The sequence below is a fragment of the Callorhinus ursinus genome, unplaced genomic scaffold (assembly GCF_003265705.2).
Source record: "Callorhinus ursinus isolate GAN/ISIS: 27379988/994484 unplaced genomic scaffold, GSC_fseal_2.0 scaffold12, whole genome shotgun sequence".
NCBI lineage: Eukaryota > Metazoa > Chordata > Mammalia > Carnivora > Otariidae > Callorhinus > Callorhinus ursinus.
In genome coordinates, this window is record NW_027397074.1 from 63,434,634 (window position 1) to 63,456,647 (window position 22,014).

A 22,014-nucleotide genomic window follows, 5' to 3' on the forward strand; every position below is an offset into this window, starting at 1 on the left:
TTAAAAAAAAAAAAAAAAAAAAAGCCTGAAAAAGATGAGTAGGGACAATGCAGGTTGACAGGATGGTGGTGTCGGGACATATATAAAGAGTCAAGAAATGGGGAAGATGTTTTAGTAAAAGCACCAGGAGTTTGGAGGTGAGATGAATAGTTGTAGAAATGATAGATACTGGGGGGCGGGGGAAGGCACATGGGAGATAGGGCTAGAGAGAGGCCAGCTACTTCATAAACTACTCTTCGCAGCCACAATAGGGCATCTAGAGTTGGTTCCTACAACAACGGGAATTCTTTGAGAGATTTTAAACAGGATTTTGGAAAGAACACTTTGTGTCCAGCACAAACAACGGATTAGAGGGACATAGGAATTCTGATATTTATTCATTAGAAAAACAGATCTGGGGTTACCTTCCTAAAAAAAAATGTTTCCAGGTTGATTAAAAAAATATCAAATTCAGGGCGCCTGGGTGGCTCAGATGGTTAAGTGTCTGCCTTCGGCTCAGGTCATGATCCCAGAGTCCTGGGATCGAGTCCCGGAGCCTGCTTCTCTCTCTGCCACTCTCTCTCTCTTTCATGAATAAATAAATAAAATCTTTAAAAAAAAAATCAAATTCATTTGAAATCAAGTTTAAAAACAGCCAAGATTTTTAAGATTTTATTCATTTATTTGAGAAAGCGAGAGCGTGCATGCATGAGCAGGGGGAGGTACAGAGAGAGAGGGAGAAGCAGGCTTCCCGCTGAGCAGGGAGCCCCACACAGGGCTCAATCCCAGGACACTGGGATAATGACCTGCGCAGAAGGCAGACACTTAACTGACTGAGCCACCCAGGTGCCCCTAGCCAAAATTTTCTTAAACTAAATCACTGGTAAATAATTTTCTATGTCATCTCAAGAACAAACACAAGTTAATTAATAGGACGCAAAGTCAAAGAAACAAAGCTTCTCTTTACTGTGTTCAAAGTCAAAATGATTTACATTAAAAACTAACAGAATTGTTAAAGACTGTGTGGCATATCTGTTCCAGGTGACTGAAATCAAAGTCCTAAAAGCAAAAATTATGTGTAAGAACCTGTAACTACAATACTTCAAATACACTAAATGTGTAAACGATCTCATCTTTGCTTAAATGCTGATAAATATATTTACATAGAAAAATTAAAATGGTTACATGCATGTAAGGAGTTCTAATTCCACTAAGAAATAGTATTTAACATCTGAAAACAGGTCATAGTTCTTCAAACTTCACAAAACACTACTTAACATCTTCAAATATATCTTTATATTAACAGCTCTTAATTTTAAGTGAAGTTATTTGACTCACTTCTGGATTTTGCAAGTATTTTCTTTGTAAGAGACATTTTCTACTACTTCTGAAAAATATTAATACCTTAACTGCATTTCTCTGGAAAAATGTAGGCAGAGAAAAGCAGAGCACTGCTGTACCAAATAACATTTGAATAGCCTTCTCTTAATTTAATTAAATTTTCAGAGATTACTAACTTTGGTGACTACTGCTATCATTTTGTGAAACTAGAAATGCATACTCCCAAACATGTTAAGAAAAAAAAAAAAAAAGGAAAAGCTAAGACAGACATTTTTTTTTTATATCCTTGTGTAATGTAACACTAGATAGAATTGAAGGAGGTAAATCAGTTGGTTAACTTTTTTTGTTTTTACATGTAAGAATGTTAATGTCCCATGTTTTGGGGGTTTTGTTAGAGATTTATTTATTATTTTAGAGAGAGAGCATGTGTTCACAAGCAGGAGGTGGAGAAGAAGAGGGAGAGAGAATCTCATGCAGACTCTGCTGAGCACAAAGCCAGACTTGGGGCTCAATCTCATGACCCTGAGGTCATGACCTAAACTGAAACCAAGGGTGTATGCTTAACCAGTTATGCCACCCAGGTGCCCCTTGTTTTCTTGAGTGTTTATTACTTTTGTTTTAAAATTGAAAGCTTATATGTTTTCTTAAAAGTTAACTTCTCAATTGAAATTAGTTTCACATGCAGTTATAAGAAATAGATACACCCATTATACACAGCCTAGTTTCCTCCAATGGCAGCATCTTACCAAACTGTACTATTATATCACAACCAGGATACTGACTTTGATATAATCGTCCATCTTATCCAGAGTTTCTCAGTTTTATGTTTACCATTTGTATTAATCTATTATCTAATTTATCTAAATTCATATATTCACTACAGTCAAAACACTGAAGAATATTTTTTAAGATTTGAGAGCAAGCGCATGTGCACACACACGTGAGCACATGTGAGGGGAGGGACAGAGGCAGAGAATCCTCAGACTCCTCACTGAGCACGGAGCCTGACATGGGGCCACAAGACCATGACCCAAGCCTAATCCAAGAGTGGGATGCCCAGCCAACTGAGCCACCCAGGTACCCCAAAACACTGCAGACTTTTAACACCATATGTTGCTCTTTTATAACCACACCAACCTCCCTCCAGCCAATCCCGTTGGTTAGATTTAATAATGTACTGCTTTTCAAAATGTTCAAAAAATAAATTCTAATAAGGCAAATGGATTTTCTTTTAATTTCCACTATGAAACTGGAGAGGTTAACATTTGTAAATATTGGAGGGGCCCTCGGACCTCTTAATCTACATGTTCACCACCTGGGTGCTTTCCTCAAAGCACATGGTCATAAACAGCATGTATCTATAGCTCCAACCCTTCAGAAGTTTGATTTACATTTCCAACTGCTTATTTACCATTTCAATTTGCATGAAGACTAACAAACCCAAAATGCAATCTTGACTTCCAGCTCCCCATACCAATCACTCCTTCGATGAATAATGCCATGTCATATAAACAGCACATCTATTCACCCAGTTGCCCAAGCCCAAAACCTACGTGTCATCTTTAGCCTTTTCTTTTCCTTCACAGCCCACATCCAATCCAATCTAGAGTCATGTAGAGTGAAACCTAGATCACATTATTTAAGCAGACCAAAATTCAGGTATTCTGAGTTCCTGGCCAGGACTCTACTTTTTTTATGGTAGAGGGTCTTCCTGGCCACTTCAAGTAGATCTTTCACCAGAGCAGTTGTACATATGGTTATGGTGCAAGTAATGCTTTTTTTTTTTTCTGAACCCTCCAGAGAACTTGGGTTTTTACACCACCTCCTCCATCTTCCCCTCCACAAAATGAATCAATCAATCAATCAAGCCTAGATGGTTCACAGATGTGGGACATCAGATTTTAAAATGCTGGATAGCACCTCCGTCTCTAGTGCCTGATTTGGGGTATGAGATAAAGAAAATGGAGATATGTGGGCTCTGGAGTCCATGGTAGGGCCCAGACGCAAGCCTCACTTTATGAGGACAACCTCATTTTCTTTAAATTCTTGATTTGAACACATTGTGACAAGAGATTACTTACCTCACAGATGTCCTTTCCTGGCACACAGCATGCCCAAATGTATCTTTTTTTTCTCTGCAATGCCCCTAGTATCTAGTGTACAGAGCATTTTCAATTATCAACTGAAAATGATCAATTTCAATTAACACTTCAAAATCAATTACTACTTCAGTTATCAAGATATTTTTCTGGACTGGCAAATATTTAGCATAGGAAATGTACTTTTATTTTCCTCCTGTTCATTTCATAGGAAGTACTGTTTCCACATTCAGAATCCTGTCACAGATTATTTTTCACATTTTTTGATAAGACTTTATTTATTTGTCAGAGAGACAGAGAGAGAGAGAGAACAAAGCAGATTCCCCGCTGAGCAGGGAGCCCAATGCCGGACTCGATCCCAGGACCCTGGGATCATGACCTGAGCCGAAGGCAGACACTTAACCAACTGAGACACCCAGGCATCCCTATTTTTCACGTCTTTTAAAGAGTCAATCAATGGTCAGGACCATAATAGGTGCCCAAATGTATCTTTGTTCTCTGCAATGCCTCTAGTATCTATTATACAAAGCATTTTCAATTATCAGTTGAAAATTAACAGTTTCAGTAACCACTTCAAAATCATTAATTGCCATATTAAAAAAATCAATGACCACTTCAATGATGAAAATATTTCACTAGCTTGACAAATCTTTAATACACATATATATATTTTTTCCTCCTGTTCTTTATATAGGGCTTGTGGTTTCCACATTTAAAATTCTCTAGGCTAGGGAGTTCTTAAACTGGGCCTTTGGGAATCTGAATCACTCAAGTTGTGAGCAAAACTCTGTAGAGTTATGCATTTTTTTTCCCTTGGGGAATGGTTTGAATTTCATAACTCAAAAGGGTGGCAAACTCCCTAACTAAAAAAGAGGTAAAGAACCATGCTTTGGGGAAATCTTTCTAGAAGCCTCTATCCATTTCTTCTAGAAGAGGCTATGTGTCTTTTTAAAACATAAACCATGGAAGACGGCCACCCTCAGACCTACACATCATCAACCTTACTCTTTACAGAGATTTGTTAAATCTCTGTAAAGGGACACTAAGACACATGCTCTCAACAGTGTTGGTAATGGTCCAGTTATTTTACTATTTACCCTTTCTTACACCTACTGTACAGCAACCATGATGTAGGCTCTTCAGTAGCTACAAAAGTAAGGGCCTTCCAGGAGCTCACACTTTATACCAAAAATAGTGAAAACAGTACACAGAACAGAATACAATGGCCATAAGAAAGCTACTGATCAGGTACTATAAGAATTCAGTGATGGAAGAGATGTGTTTCCTGGTTGATTAGCATCACAATGGATTTGCAAAGAGGGAAATACTAAAAAATGGACTGTGAGTAGAGAAAATGCTGACCTGATGCAGCAGCCTACTGGTCTTGACTTGCAAATCTCCAACCCTAGACTTTCCTTGCTCCATTCCCCACATTCCCCTCGTGTCACTGGAAACAAGCTCCAAGAGACCGCAGGGATCAGCAAATCTCCCTTTGCAGAAGGCCTCAGGAGGACCCAAAGCCCAACTCTACTACAGTTATGAAAATTTTAAACAGCATAAGAATAACTTTACCAAGTTTCACCCAACACCTCCATTTTATAACTTGTGATATCTTTTATCCAATGCTCTAAAAACTACAAATATCAAATACTTGAATTCATTAAATTTGTTCATATCTTTAAAAAAAGATCATTTATAAAAAGCACTTTTCATAGCACTGTTTAGCATCATCACCCTCCCTCATTAATATATTTTCTAGAACCAAGATAACTGTATTAACATTGTCAATCACTAAAAAAAGGAATTAATAGCTATTTTTCCATAATGATACCTTTGTACATGCCGACCCTACTTAATTATGTCCTTTTTCTCACTGAAGAAATTAGTTTTTTCTCTGACTTCACACTCCAATTATGGCATACTTTTCAAACAAATTATATTGTTTTGTAATATTCATCTTTATCCTTCAGTATGAAACACGCAAGTACACTAGGATTTGTTATATAAATTTCGTGTTTTCCCTGTTCATATGCTGGTCCACTGTATATTATACATAAATCTGGTCATTTACAGATAATATATCATAAGTAGTAACTGGCACAAACCTAACACTGATTCCAAAAGAACACTCCAACAAACACTTTATCATAGAGTTTTCTAGTAGCCCAGTGTTTGACAGTACCAAATATATATGGATTTTGCAACAGAACCTAAAATTACTGATCAAAAGCTTTAAGTGTCAAATTAATCTACTGCATCAATAAGTTGTGTTAATTCTCTATTATTACTTGAACCAAAATTTGTCACAAAAATAGAGCCTAACTCTACCCTACTGATTATTTCTGCTGTTTTCTATGCTGCCACCCCACCCCCCATACTACAAACACACACGCAGGTCCTTGGCTGTTCTAGACATCAGAGTGTCTCCAGTTACTTCTCAAAACAATGCCGTAAATCAGTATGTACCACCGGCATTTGTCCTGAGTTCCAGCTTCCCAACTGAAGGCAAGGCCTTTCCTTTTACGCACCTACAATGCCCTCACCTAAAAGTAAACCTGTTTATCATCATCCACTCTTCATCATGGCTCCCATTTCTACATATCATTCCCACTACCCTTGATCAGGCTATAATCTCAGAGAAGGGAGGCTATAATCTCAGAGAAGGGAGGGAGGTAAGGAAAAAGAAAGGAGATGAGGGATTAAATGAATAAGTGAACATGAATAAAGAGTAATAAAAGAATAATAAAAGTAAATAAAAGAATAAACACGAACACCTTAGTTTAGTATCCTGGTCCTCCCAAATTTTATTCCATTCTTTTTTCAATTTCTTGGGTAATTCCACTATCTATACAGATTAGTTTGTTCAGTGTTTACCAAAGATGTTACATTTTCCCAGTCATGCATTTTGCTTGTGTTTCTTCTGCCTGGGACATTCTTAACCTACCTTCATTGTTTCAATCAATCTCCAAATCTGACATTACCTAACCAATCATTTAATAATAAAGCAGGTACTATCTGATGACCTATCTTTCACAGTTTCCTCTTATTGTTGAACTTCAGACATTTAAGACCTCTACCCCAAATTGCAGTGTAGGTCCCTTGTTAGCTCATCCTACCCTATCAAGAGGAGTAAAACAAATCCTTCTTGAATGGTGGAATTCACATAACTGGTCTCAATTTTAATGCAAATATAAAGAATAATTACAAGGCTCTTGGACCCTAACATCCCCTGCAAGCTGATCTTCTGTGAGTCAATCTCCCTCAAAAACAAAAACCCCATCCCTCCCTTTTTCCTGATCACTGAGATGAGCCAACAACACGGTAACAAACTTTTTGTAATTTCATGCAACAAAAAGAATGTAAGAAGATGACGTTATTCCCATACCCTCAAGAGAAACACATTGCATATAAGATGTTACGTATGATTCAGGTAACATTATGTCTGCTAGATACAAAGCATTTAAAAAAAATTCCCTTATATCATTCTGATCTTCCAGATTTTATTATATATATATATATATATAAAAAACCTGACTCAGAAATAGCAGTTCTGCCATGGTCCTTGTAAAATAATTCTAAGAGTCTTAAAAATGCATTTCACAGAAGGACATACTTATCTCAGCATAATAAACCAGCCCACAGCTTACATGAGACTTAATGGTGAAAGGTTAAAAGCTTTTTCTCTAAGATCAGGAGTAACACAAGGGTGCCCACCCTCAGCACTCCTATTCAAGATAATACTAGAAGTCCTAACTAAAGCAACCAGGCAAGAAAAAGAAATAAAAGGTTTCAGAACTGCCAAGAAGTAAATTGGTCCCTATCTGTAGAGAATATGGTTTCATGTACAGAAAATCTTAAAGACTCAACCAAAAAACCTGTTAGATCTAATCAATGAATTCAGTAGTTACAGGATACAAAATTAAGCTACAAAAACTAGTGGCATTTCTGTATACTAACAATGAATTTTCTGGAAAAAAATACCATTAACAATAGCATAAAAAACAATAAAATACTTAGGCATAAATTTTACTAACAAAGTGAAAGATCTCTACTCTGAAAACTCCAAGACACTGATAGATAAGAGAAATTGAAGAAAACATACACAAGTGGAAAGGTATCCTGTGTTCATGGACTGGAAGACCCTATCAAATTCCAATGGCATTTCTTTTTTACAGAAGGAAAAACACACCTGAAATTTATACAGAACACAAAAGACCCTGAAAAGCCAAAGAAGTCTTGAGAAATAACAAAAGCAGGCACCATCACACTTTCCGATTTCAAGATATACTATAGAGCTACAGAACTACAGTCATCAAAAATAGTATGGTACTAACATAAAAACACACACACAAATTGAACAGATTTGAGAACCCCGAAATTGGAGAACCCAAGTATGTACAGTCAACTAATATTTGACTAGGGAGCCTAAAATGCTCAATGGAGAAAAGACAATCTCTTTAATAAATGCTGCTGGGATAATTAGATATTCACATGTAAGAGAATGAAACTGGACCCATGCCCTATACCCCTCAGAAAATTTAACTCAAGATGGATTAAAGACTTAAATAGAAGACCTGAAACCATAAAAATCCTAGAAGAAAACACAGGCAATAAAAGCTCCTTGACCTGGGTCTTGGTAATGACTTTTTTGGATATGATACCTAAAGCAAAAGCAACAAAATCAAATATAAATAAGTAGAACTATATCACACTAAAAAGCTTCTGCTCAGCAAAAGAAACCATCAACAAACTGAAAAGAAAACCTATGGAATGAAGAAATATTTTCAAAGTACACATCTGTTAAGAGGCTAATATACAAAATATATAAAGAATTCATACAAATCAAAAGCAAAAAACCCCCACAATTTAAAAAATGAACAAAGGACCTGAATGGATATTTCTCCAAAGAAGATAAATGAAAGGCCAACAGGTACATGAAAAGATGCTTAACTTCACAAGTCATTAGGTAAATGCAAATTAAAACCACAAAAATATCACCTTATTCCTGTTATAATGGTCATCATCAAAACAGATAACAAATGTTGGCATGGATGTGGAGAAAAGGAAACCTGTGTGCACTGTTGGTAGGACTATAAATTGGTGCAGTCACTATGGAAAACAGTATGGAGGATCATCAAAAAATTAAAAATGGAATCACCATATGGTCTAGCAATTCCACTTCTGGGAATATATCCAAAGGAAATGAAAACACAAATTTGGAAAGATATCTGCACTCCCATGTTCATAACAGCATTATTTACAATAGCCAAGACATGGAAACAATCTAAATGTCCATTGATGGATGGGATAAAGAAGTTGTGGAACACTATTCACCCATAAAAAAGAGGAAATCCTACCATTTGCGACAGTATGGACCTTAAAGGCATTATACTAAGTAGAATAAGGCAAAGAAAGATAAATACTGTATGATCTCACTTTGGTGTGTAATCTAAAAAACATTTTTTTTCCTAATTTAAAAAACAAAACTCATTGAAAGAGTTCAGACTTGTTGTTACCAAAGGCAGGTGGGGAGGAAGTGAGGGAAAATGGAGGAGGGTGGTCAAAAAGTCTAAACTTCCAGTAATAAGATAAATAAGCACTAGGGATGTAATGTACAGCATGAGGAATGTAGCTAACACTGCAGTAGGATATATGGAAAAGTTGTTAGAGTTCTCATCACAAGGAAAAAATATTTTTTCTTTATTGTATCTATATGAGAAGATGGAAGCTAGCTAATCATTTCACAATGTATGTAAATCAAACCATCATGCTGTACATTTTAAACTTATACAGGGATACAGGTCAATATTTTTCAATAAAACTGGGGAGAAAAGTACATTTCCCAAACCATGCTTTCATTTGAATCGTAAAAAGTAGGGAAAAGATGAGTTAATTAGATATAAAATTACCCTATGTGAACTGAACTAAACTATATTAAATAATGGATCAAAATGTTCAAAAGCAAGAAGAATTTAACCTCAAACATAAAAACCATGGGACTTCAATAGCCTGAAGACAATGCATGCATATTCTCTAAAATGGTAGATGGCAAGTTTTTTTACATCATGAAATCTTTTTTAGTATTTCATTTGATATTAGCATTTTATCTTCTGGACAAAAGTAATGAGCTCATAATACTTTCAAGCAACACTTAACTATATTCACCTCGATAAAATAGTTGAGTACACATCCACATTAATAATTAAGTAATGCTGAGATTGAAAGACTTTAGTATTAGGTAACACAGAGCACATCAGAACTCCAGCCTCATCAGGACTAAAAAGAACTAAATTTATGGGGTGCCTGGGTGGCTCAGTCGTTGGGCATCTGCCTTCGACTCAGGTCATGATCCCAGGATTCTGGGATCGAGCCCCGCATCGGGCTCCCTGCTTGGCAGGAGGCCTGTTTCTCCCTCTCCCACTCCCCCTGCTTGTGCTCCTGCTCTCACTGTGTCTCTCTCTGTCAAACAAACAAACAAAGAGAACTAAATTTATACAGCACTTACTACATGTAAGGACTGTCCTACATGAGCATTTAAGCCTCAGAACAACCTTATGGGACAGGTCATAACTTCCTCCCACTTTAATGATGAAAAATCTGAAGCACAGGTTGCTTTAAGCAATTTTCCCAGGTCAAGGTCACACAGTTAATAAGGGACAGGGCAGTCTGACAGCAGGATTCAACTTAAATGCTTCACAACATTCCCAATGCCACACTTTCAATTTCCACTCTTTCAGTCATTCACTATCTGTGAGTACACACAATAGGAAACACATTAAATATTATTGCAGAATTAATGGTATAAAGATTAAATATCCCAGGCTCAAGCTATTAAAGTGAAGTAGAAGAATCTATTATATACAAATATATATATTATATATAAATTTACATATAATATAAAGTAGAATAGGATAGGCTTTTAGGTAATGATAAGGAATTGTAAATTCCTCATTTTTTCCCCTCCTCCCCCAATATTTAAGGAAAAAGACTGGGGGCGAGAGCAGGGAATTTCTCTTGGGTCTTGAAGAATGAAGAAGGGGAATACCAAGTGAAGAGAATAATAGGAGTCAAAATTAAAATCCAAGAAAATACAGGGAGTGAATCAGTTTACACAGAACACAGGGTATGTAAAGAACTACTACATGGGAAAGAACATAAGTAAGGCAGGTGGGGGCCAGATGGAACAACAACGGGTATGAACCTCATTCTGTGGACAGAGAGGAGCCATTTTTCTCTATTCGAAGTTGGGTCATGATAAGAACAAGATGGTGCTCCAATAATATTAATCTGGCAATATATGTAAAGTTGGAAGGGGGAGGCAGTTAAGAAGTTACTGCCATGCTCCATCTAGGAGGTACTAAAGTCTTGAGCTATGGCAATGGCCATGGACATGAAAGAGATGATATAGTATTATGGATAAAGCAGCAATGCAGGTAATTGGGCTGGAAGACATAAAAGGACTGATGGTTAGGAGTCGGAAGGCTGAACACAAATAGAAGGAGAGCCACACATTTGGGATGAGGGGAAAAAAAATGGCATTTTGAACCTACTGTGTCTGAGGAGTTTCAGATTCACCAGTTTGCCCTGGGCTATGGTGAGACAGAATGCAGAGGAGCTGACCTAAGTGAAAAGGGTAAAAGGCAGTGATAGTCAAAATAAGCAGAGTGAGTTTTTGTTTTGTTGTTGTTTTTAATCACTACAGTATTTTTCAGTGGATCTAACTCAGTGAAACAATCACAGTAGCATCTCATTTCTCAAAAACAGGGTAGCGAACCTATCCATATTTTTCCAAACACTATTGCTCTTGGTACCATACCGTGTACAAAATGAGTTCACAAACCTCTGATGAGGATTCACAGACAGAAAGGTAAGCCTTATTAATCTGGAGATCTTCATATGAGAAACATGAAAACACTCACAAATAGAAAATAACATCATTTTAAACAGTGAACAATATTAAAGGCCTTTCTCTAAGTTTGTAACAAACAGCCAGAATCAATCACAGCCACCCGTTACACAAGTAAAATCTTACTAAGATAATGATCAGTTGGCCCTGCTCTAATGTGATTAGGGTAAATGGAAATGTTTTATACTCTAAAGCAAAGAGGATTTAGGATATTATGACCCTGATAATCAGCTCAAAACATGAAATATCATCAGGTACTCTTTTGTGAGAATGTGACCACCTCTCTTCCTCAGCCTTTTCAAATTTTTTTTTTCTAAGTGGATTATAAAAACAGAGAAGTTGGTCTAACCATCTACCAAAAGAAATGAGTGTTAAGTTTTCTGGGCCATACATTTCTAAAAGTTGAAAAGTAATAAACACTTAAGAAGAAAGTCTGATGGCATGAGCTTGGCACATAAATGCCCAACAAATTTAATAAAATGATTCCAAGTACTATATAGAAGGGATTTCTTGAATATATAATGTTGTTACTGGTTGATCCCCTAAAGATTTTTCTGTTAATTCTATTTTCTTACCTTCCTGGTTCTACTCTTAACTGACTCCAGGACAGTCAAGAGTGCCTTCTACCATGACACATGCAAGGGTCACTTCATTGTCATCTTCCCTGACCTCTGAGCAGCTTGTGGCATAAACACTCTCCTTCTTTGACAGGTCTTCTCTTGGCTTCCCTGACACCACACTCTGGTTTTCCTCCTACCTCACTGGCTCTGTCCCTTCTGTGCAGCCTCTAAATCCTGGTGTCCATAGTACTCTATCCTAGGCCCCTTCTCATCTTGAGCTCCAGACTCTCCTAAAATGATCTCATAGTGTCCCCTGGCTTCAAATACTAACTCTATCTAAATGATTCCCAAATCCATATGCCAACCCTGATGACTCGCTGGAATTTCAGATCTGCATACCTGACCACCACCTGCCATCTCCACATGGATGTTTAGTATTTCGTTTTCAGCATGTACAAAACAGAACTCCTGATTTCTCCCCCACACTTTTCCCTCCAAAAATGCTGCTCCTTGAGAAGAGGGAATGCCATATAGAGAGCCTAGAACAGTGCTTGACTAGAGTAGGCACTATGTTGAAAGAAAACCCTAATCACAGATGCCCCATCAGACCATGGTTAACAAAGGCTGCATCATATAAACATTAACAAATGGAAAGAAAGCCATTAAAACATACTACCTTTTCTATAAAAAGGGAGAGGAATAGGCGGTATTACTCAAAGTTCTAGTAAATGGTAGGTCTTATGCTATAGACCCAAGGGGACTCCCAGTTTCTGCCTGAATTCCTAGACTTCCATCTTTGTCCCTTTCCAAGCAATCAGGTGTTCTAGCGTTTTGACTCAAGCCAAAGTTCCCAAGTTTGGGGGGAGCCCAGAAGGATTCTGAAGCACAGAATCTGAAGGGCATAGATCCAAGAGAACGTGAAAACAGACTCCTAGGGTCCAATCCAGTAGTCCAGGAACTTCATGGGCAACTGAGAAATAAAACAGGACCATACAAGGGCAAGGAGCAGGGAAAAAAAAAAATAAAATAAAATAATGCCGGGTCATGTCCACAGGGTGGCAGGGTATGGAAGATATGAAATCCATTCTTTAGGCCCCAGAGAAGGATCTTTCCAGAATCCCAAACTGTTCCTGTCATGTCACTGCTTACAGCCTACCTGTGTTCCCTAGCTCATGATAAATTCCAAGCTCTTCTGGCTAGCATTTAGGCCCTTAATATTCAAGTCCTAACTCTTTAGCCTCATCTCCTGCTACTCCAGCAATACACATGACATACCTTCCTAACAGATTCCAAGCTTTTCACTCTCCTTGTGCCTTTGTAAATGTTATTTTCCACCTGTCTATCAAACTTCTTTCCATCTTCAAAAATTCAGGAATTTGTGCCTTCTTAGAATCTTCATTAAACTTTCATTAAAGCTCCAGACGAAAATTAGGTTTTCCACACTGCCAAATCACCTCTTCTTCCTGGACACATTACTAGATGGTTTCTCAGCCCTCCCCTACAGTTTGAGGTCACCTTGGCATTAAGTCTTCGACGGACAGTCAGGCCAGGGATCCCCAACCTAACCGTGCATCTTCATCACCATAATGTAGAAAGAGGGCTTTTTTAAAAATAGACAGTGGGTCCTATTTTCCACAGATTGTTTCACTTAGTCTGAGGTGGGGCCCAGGTGTCCAGTGGTTTTTAAAGCTCCTTGGGTCATACTAATGTGCAGCCAGGGTGAACACTAAAGAAATCTGTGCAAACTATCATCTATTAAATTAAAATACGGTCATCCACATCCTCACATCATGCTGTATACATACCCTCAGTAACATACTGTTTAACTATACCATTTTCTTTTTTTTTTAACATTACATTTTCTTTATAGATCTGTCTCCTCACATGTAAATACCTTCAAAGAACCAAATCTTGTCATTTTTGCATTTTCCCTTGCTGACATTTTTTAAATATCTCATTTTAATTTTGATAGAATATTTTCATGGGAAAGATATAATTACTTATACTTGGAACAGTACATCCATATGATCCTTTTTCATTAAGAGTTGAGAGCAGGTCTTGAAGTACATTAGCAAAAATACTCCCGCACCCCTGCCCCGCACCCCACTACTACTACAAAGATGCCTCGTCTCTGAGATGTCTGTTCTCATTAAAAAATGGGGCGCCTAAGTGGCTCAGTCAGTTAAGCATCTGCCTTCGGCTTAGGTCATGATCCTAGAGTCCTGGGATTGAGTCCCTCATCTGCTTCTCCCTCTCCCTGTCCGTGTGTGTGTGTGTGTGTGTGTGTGCACAGTCTAATAAATCAATCAATCTTTAAAAAAATAAAAAAATGGAAAAGTCGGAATACCACCCTACTTTCTATAGGCTAGATCTGGGTAATGAAGAATCTAAAAATAAATCCAAAGAATGTGTGATGGTAGCCTATACCTGTGATCTAGTCCGATTTGTGAAAAAGTGAATTAAAACATTTTAGGAGAAATCTTACTTAGGAATATTCTTACGGAGTTCCCTTACATATAGGCCCATAGGTAAAAAAACAAAATAATGCATAGTCAAATGAAAAAAAAACTTACTGATAAAAAATATGTGATTTAATATATTAAAATTGTATTCACAATTTTAATTTTTAGAGAGGAAATTGATTCATTATTACTAATCAGATATCCAAATTCATTTAAATGAAATCAGAGTCATCTAATTTATATCATGACACATTCATTTAAAAAAGTGAACATGGGGGTGCCTGGGTGGTTCAGTTGGTTAAACGTCTGCCTTTGGCTCAGGTCATGATCTCTGGGTCTTGGGATCAGCCATGCACCGGGCTCCACACTCAGCAGGGAGTCTGCTGCTCCCTCTCCTTCTGCCCTCCCCCTGCTGTCAAATAAAAAAAAAAAAAAAAAGTGAACATGTAGGGTGCCTGGGTGGCTCAGATGGTTAAGCGTCTGCCTTTGGTTCAGGGTCCTGGGACTGAGCCCTGAGTTGGCCTCCCTGCTCAGCGGGGAGTATGCTTCCCCTTCTCCCCCCACCACCACTATCGCTCTCTCTTGCACATTCTGTCAAGTAAAATCTTAAAAAAAAAAATGAACATGTATATAAATATTATGGCCATTCCAATTATTAATTCCAGAATTTCAAAAATCAGATACTATAAAATTGACTCATTCTTAAGGTCTGAAGTTTCTTCTTGCTGTACCCTAAAACATAACTGCCATTTCATGGCATTTACTTGAAGATTTTCCTCAGCATTTGAGCTTTAAAATTATCTAGATTTGAAAAGTATAACCTCCTAAGTGTCATTTCTACAGCTTTATTTTCTTATTTTGAAAATGATTTTTGTTATCAAATTTAACTGCCTCTGTAGGGTGTGCTTTATTTCTGCCAAAGTAGACAAGTTATATTAAATAAAAAGTATTATCAAATCACACACTAGTTGAGAAAAAAGAGGTGAAAGGCAGACAGCAATTTCCCTCTTCTACTTTCCTTTGACATCCTGAGCGCAGATCTTCCAAGGGAAGACTCACAGTGAGATGGGCAAGAAACACAGCAACTGCCTAGATTTGCTGATTTCCTTAAAACTCTTAAGCCCAAACTGCTTAAACTCCAAAGCTCCAAAAATTCCTGAGAAAGGGTATCATAAACCTACTTAAAAAAAATTTTTTTTTTATTTGAGGGAGCAAGCTGTCCAGGCACATGGCAGGGGGGAGAGGCAGAGGGAGAGGGAGAACCAGACCACCATCCCCACTCTGAGCAGGGAGCCTGTAGCAGGGATCCATCCCAGGACCCTGAGATCATGACCAAAGGCAGATACTTAACAGACTGAGCCACCCAGGTGCCCCTGAACACTACTTTTTAACCATTTGTAAATTATTCCTGCTTATCCCTTAAAATGTGCAACTATTCTGTAGTATCACTCAGAGTTCTTACAGTCTTCAGACTATAAGAAATTCGGGTAGAGGGATATTTAGAGGAAGATTTCAGTTAAATTTCCTTGGACTCTTGGGTAAATAGGGGTGGGTCACTTTTTTCAGTTAATGGAATGAGGTTATGCAATATTAATAAAGGTAGCCTTGGGCAGAGAAGATGAGGATTCAGATAGCTGTCAAATTCAGTTACCAATTCTCTTAAAATACAAATTAAGAAGTAAGAAGAGAGATACTGTTGATATGGTCCCACCATGCACACTCTGGTCCTGTAGGACTGCATCGCTCTCCAGTTTGCAACACCCTTAACCTACATCTGCTAATTGTCATCTCAAACCACAGTCCCTTCTCTTCCTTATACTCCAGCAGCAACGAAGACCTGGAGTTCCCCAAGTGCCAAAGCTGTTTTGGATGCTTTACAACATGCTCATCCCTCCTGGCAGAATACCTCTTTAGCATCTTATTCTGGTGTTTTCATGACACTCCTCCAATACTGTGTTCTTTTCAACCTCAAGAACACAGAGCCAGGATCTCACCACACCACTGTGGCATTTATGATGGCGTTTTTTTTTTTTTTCTTTTAAAAAATAAATCTAGCAGAAAACTAGGTCTGGTCTCTGTGTTCCTATCATTCAACACACTGCTTGGTACATAATTTATTATATTTGTACATGATTATGGAGACTAAGTTAACTACATGACTTGAACATAATGTATTACCCTTTGTCACATTTTATTTTTTTTTAAAGATTTTATTTATTTATTTGAGAGAGACACAGCGAGAGAGGGAACACAAGCAGGGGGAGTGGGAGGGGGAGAAACAGGCCTCCCGCTGAGCAGGGAGCCAAACGAGGGGCTCAATCCCAGGACCGTGGGATCATGACCTGAGACGAAGGCAGACGCTTAATGACTGAGCCACCCAGGCAACCCCCCCCTTTGTCACATTTTAAAATAATCTTTAATAACCTATTTTTTGTTTAAAGGCAGCTGATTACTAGTACCACTTAAGTAGCAGCATTTTATTAAAAAATAGGTGAAAAAATTTTTAACTTAAGATTATAAAATACATGGCTTTAATATCAACTGTTTCTTTAAAGGTGTAACTATATTTACTTGAAATTCACTGCATTTCCTTAAAACTACTCTGAAATTAAACTTTTCACGAACACACTTTTTCCTTCTGTCCTGTTACTTCACTGTACTTCTAGTCAAGTAAATCATGGCTAACAATATCAGATTCTTATATTGTTATGTTGCTCATTTTAGAATGAACTCCTTCCTTCGTTACCTAATGCTTTGTTCTGTAAATGTGCAGCAATACAAACACACTCAAACCAAAGAATCCAAAGTGTGGCAGGTGGTTTTACTAGCACAAGAGCTAATCTATGAAATATCTGGATTGTTCTTATTCTTTATTTTTTGGTAACATGTAATAATTTTTCTTTCAATTATCCCTAGTTTTATAATTTGTGATATCCTCTACATTCAGGTTTTACTCTCATGCCTTAATTTTGATAATTACTAAGTTCCTGGCTCTAATCAAACATAATGTAATCACCTCTGCTTTTCTGTTTTTCCATTGCTGATGCTGATCCTACAGCTCTGGGACGAGACTGTGACCACATGAAGCTCGGGTGGCATCAGGCTGCAGCTCTGGCACTGCACCCTTCACATTCTGGTTTTTCCTTAAGTACCAGGGACTATGTCATCCTGCACATCTTAACAGAACAGCTCTGTATGCAGAGCTTCTGACCCTGAAGCAAGCACATATCTGAGAGATGTCCTAGGAGACCACTACCAGCAAAAAACAAGGGACCAGCTAAGGGTGAACCAATACAGAAGAGTTACAGTTAGTAAGTCTCCAAGCCTTTCCTGAGATGTCAGGAAAGTGGAGTAAATTTCACCGACCTGTACCTGGAGCCAGGTTCCAACAGCTCAGCTAGCTTTAAGGTCCTTTCTCCACTCCCCCAAACCCTGCTCCACTATTCCTCTTCTCCAACTATTCCTTTCCTGTAAAGGGCAGTCTACTGTCTGTGCTATCACCTTTTCTTTTTAGACCTCTGTTGAAACACAATGGAAGAATAAGATACATATGCCCTTGAGAAAGAAAAAAGAATCTCAGCCGTTTTCGTCCATTTTCATTATTTCACTGACTTCATAAAATGATTGTTACTCCAAAGTACAGCTCTTCCTTTATTTATACGAGTATTTTTTGTAAGTTTTTTCAAATCTATCAAAGAAATAATCCTTAAGAGTTTTTCAAATCTCAGAACCAAAGGAATTGCAGTTTGAGCTCAGACCTGTAAAGAGATTGGAAGTCGTCACTCCCATTTTTAAAACAAAGAGCTAAACAACCTGAAAATCAATGACTTTTCTTGGACTTGTCAGAGAACGAGGGTTGCAGGGCAAACCACTAACCCAACACCTGGAGACACAATCAAAACCAGAGAGGTGTAATATTGGAAACAGAAGTCAGTGGGGGCATAAAGAGTAGGACTACTTACCTGACAACTAATTTGGACAAATTACTAGAAGCTGAGTGCAGAGAATGAGAAACTCCTGGTGCTGTCATCAGAAGGGGGCTCTATAGTAATCCCACTAAGTTCTCATTGTAGGGATCCAAGAAAGATGCCCCTGTAGACTTGGCAGGAAGAAGGGAAGAAAAACCACTGTTAAAACTCCCACATTCTTCTACCTAACAAAGGGGGATGGATTTTGCCAAAAGGAAACACTGAATAATTGTCCCTGCTGGAGAGAGAAAAGGCTACCCTCTGCAGTCTTTTGCAGCCTTCTGAACTCTTCTACTGGGAAAAATAACACCTGAGTGAAGAGGAGGCACAACTTCAAGGAAACAGACTGGATATCCTTTAAACGAGGAAGGGAATAAGGCACATGGTGGGAAGGGAAGCCATACTCCTAGACAAGGGACAGAAACATCTGTGAAGGCTACAGCCCCGAGACCTAGGCCTACTAAAAATCCAGTCAGACTGTAGAACAGTCCCTACTCCCCAACACTCTACCACAACACCAACACAGCTCCGGGGTAACAGTGGAGGAGCTGTAAGACTCTTTCTGAAGATGAATACTCAGGAAAGCCTCAAATCAAAAGGACATTAGGAGAATTTGAAGCTTCTTGCACCTATAGACATTACAATAAACATTAAACACAGCCTACCTTCCATCAGATTAATGTAAATTCTCACACTAAAGGCAAATATGCCTCAGTTCTTATAATCTGATACAACAGGCCTGGCTTTCAAAAAAAACTTACAAAACATGCCAAAAGAGAAAATGAAACACAGACTGGAAACAAAGCAAGCATCCCAATGGGATTTAGTGGTGACAGAGATGTTGGTTATTAAAAAAAAAAAAAAAAAAGTTTAACTTAGATTAATAAATTAAGGGCTCTAATGGAAAAAGTTAAAAACATGCAAGGACAGATGGGTAATGTAAATAGGTAGATGGGAACTCCAAGAAAGACTCAAAGAGAAATGCTAGAGGTTAGTAACACTAGCAGAAATGAACACAGCCTTTGATGGGCTCATCAGCAGACCTGAGGATTTTGAGGAAGAGTCAGTGAACTTGAAGGTCAACATACACTTCCCAATCTCAAATGCAAGGAAAAAAAAAAAACAAAAACAAACAAACATCCCATAACTGTGGGACAATATCAAATATAGGTGACACAAATATAACTGGACTACAGGAAGGAGCTGAGAATGGGACAGAAGGAAAATCTGAAGTAATCATGGCCGAGAATTTTCCACAAACTGAATGACAGACACCAACCCACAGAAACAGAAAGTTCAGAGAATGCCAAGCAAGAGAATCATAAAGCCTATCCCTAGGGCATATCATACTCAAACTCAGGAAACTAAGACAAGGAGAAAATACTGAAGTCATATCACAGGAGCTTCAGACTTCTCATCAGAAAGCATGCAAGCAAGAAAAGCATGAATTGAAACCTTCAGAGTGTTGAAAGAGGAAAAAAAGGCTAACTGAGAATCCTATATCCAGTGAAATTATCCTTTAAACATGAAGGAAAAACAGACAAACAAAAACTGAGGACCTCATCACCAATTGTCCTGCCTTGCAAGAGGTATTTAAAGAAGTCTTTCAGAAAAATAAGGAAAATGACACCAGTCAGAAACTTGGGTCTACACAAAGAGTATCAGGAGAAGGATGAAGGTAAAATACAAAAATTTTTATTTTTCTTGTTTTCTTATTCTTAATATCTAAAAGTTAACTATTTAAGGCAATAATAGTAACAATGCACTAGATGATAAAAACATCACGGTAATGAAGGACAGAAATATCAGTGAAATAAATGACAGATGTCACAAGGGATGGGAGGGAGGATTTGGAAATTCTCTATTCTAGGACAGCTGTACTACACTTGAAGACTTATAATGTTATTTGAATATGGACTTGAATATTTTAAAATGTAGATTGTAAACCCTAGAGCCACCACTAAACAACTCCTAACCAAGTTTAAAAAAAAAAAAACACCAAAAAAACACAGTACATCAAAGGAAAATCACATAAAATTGAATCACATAAAATGCTCAATTCAAATGAGAGAAAGCAGAAATGGGTGGGGAAGGGGACAAGGGATAAATGACAAATCCAAGGAAGTGACAATCCTTAACTAAGACTGTAGAACTTCAGCCAACTATATCACTTTAAATATAAATAACCTAAACATAGCCATTAAAAGACAGAGATGTCCGACTGGATTAAAAAGAAAAAAAAAAAAAAAAACCCAAGAGGCAATTTGATGCTGTCCACCAGAAACCCACTTTAAAAACATAAGGAATCAGATAGGTTAACAGTAAATAGAGAAAGACACCAGGCTAACTAATCAAAAGAAAGCTGGAGTAGCTGTATTAGTTTAAGACAAAGCAGACTTCAGGAAAAAAAAAAAAAGTTATCAGGGATAAAGAGGGATTTTATACAATGATAAAGGAGTTAATTACATAAAAAGACATAACACTTGCAATTATTAAAAAAAAAAAAAAAAACTGATGTCAGCGGACGTTATGACCCTGTAACACCCAGTATAAGTTTCAATGCATTTGTTATAACTCATTTTAGAGGTCCATCTGCTCTACTAGACTTCAACATATGGAGATACGGAGAACAAATATCTTCATTTGCTCAGCTTGGTTTCCCCAACACCCAGCAAGTCAAAAACTTGAATAAATACTCAATAAATATCTACCAAATGTGTGAATCTGAATTTAACTAAGTCATGTTCATCAATATTTAGCTGTACAAATGAGTTACTGTTTCATTAAAAATACAAAGTCCCAGTTGCATTAATCTTTTAAAACAGAAGATTGTGGTTTTATAGTCATCTGCCACTATTGTCAAATAACTACCTGGTTTAATAATAGTGAAAACAATTATGATGAATGCATGAATTGTTCACAGGCTTAAGATGCTACATTGCTTTACTATTACCTGTCAATTTATTCATTTGAAGTGATTCACAAGTTAGTAATGCAAAGCAAATGATACACATAGAAAGCAGAAATTAAGAGATTTGTGAAAAGATTAAAAATAAATGTAAATGTACATTATAGAAGTGTAACTCTAATGAATGCATGAATTTCAAAATGCCTGAATTTTGTCTATTTAAATTGTATATTAGGGCATAGTTAAATAATTTATACCACCAAAATAAACAAAATGCAAACATGAAATGAATACATTAGACAAATCATAAGGCCCAAAGATGAAAGATGTGGAACATGATATTTTATTCAATTTGTCCTATGTATGATTCAAATAACAACTGAAGAGAAAAAATATTTCTTACTTGGTCATCTCTAAATTACATAGTTCAGCAACATTTTTATTCATTTCTATCCGGCTGGGTTAAAGAAATTCTGAAGTTTCAATTCCATAGAATTCAGAAGACCAACATAACTTTATGAAAAAAATTATTTTGCAGTCAGTAATACCTGCCTATTATAAATTGCCCAGCTTTTTTAGATAACAGCTGATTTTCATTTTATTATTTGGGGTATTCCCCTTATGTACCCAATAGGTAAAAATCTGATATCCTAACATAAGGCACATGGGAACGATTACTTACAGGGTAGAATGTACTGATATTCTTCTCCCTCTATCCAATAATTCTTTCAAAGTTTCTTTCAAATACCACTACTCAATTTATTAAAATTCATTTTCACTCAACTTTGCAA

The 22,014-nt window shown here is 37.3% G+C and overlaps 1 protein-coding gene across 4 annotated transcripts in view; it reads right to left on the reverse strand.

Moving 5' to 3' along the window:
* The window catches only part of CADPS2 (calcium dependent secretion activator 2), a 508,166-nt gene that overhangs the window by 304,961 nt on the left and 181,191 nt on the right, over positions 1–22,014 (reverse strand). The gene's annotated exons all lie outside the window — the stretch shown is intronic.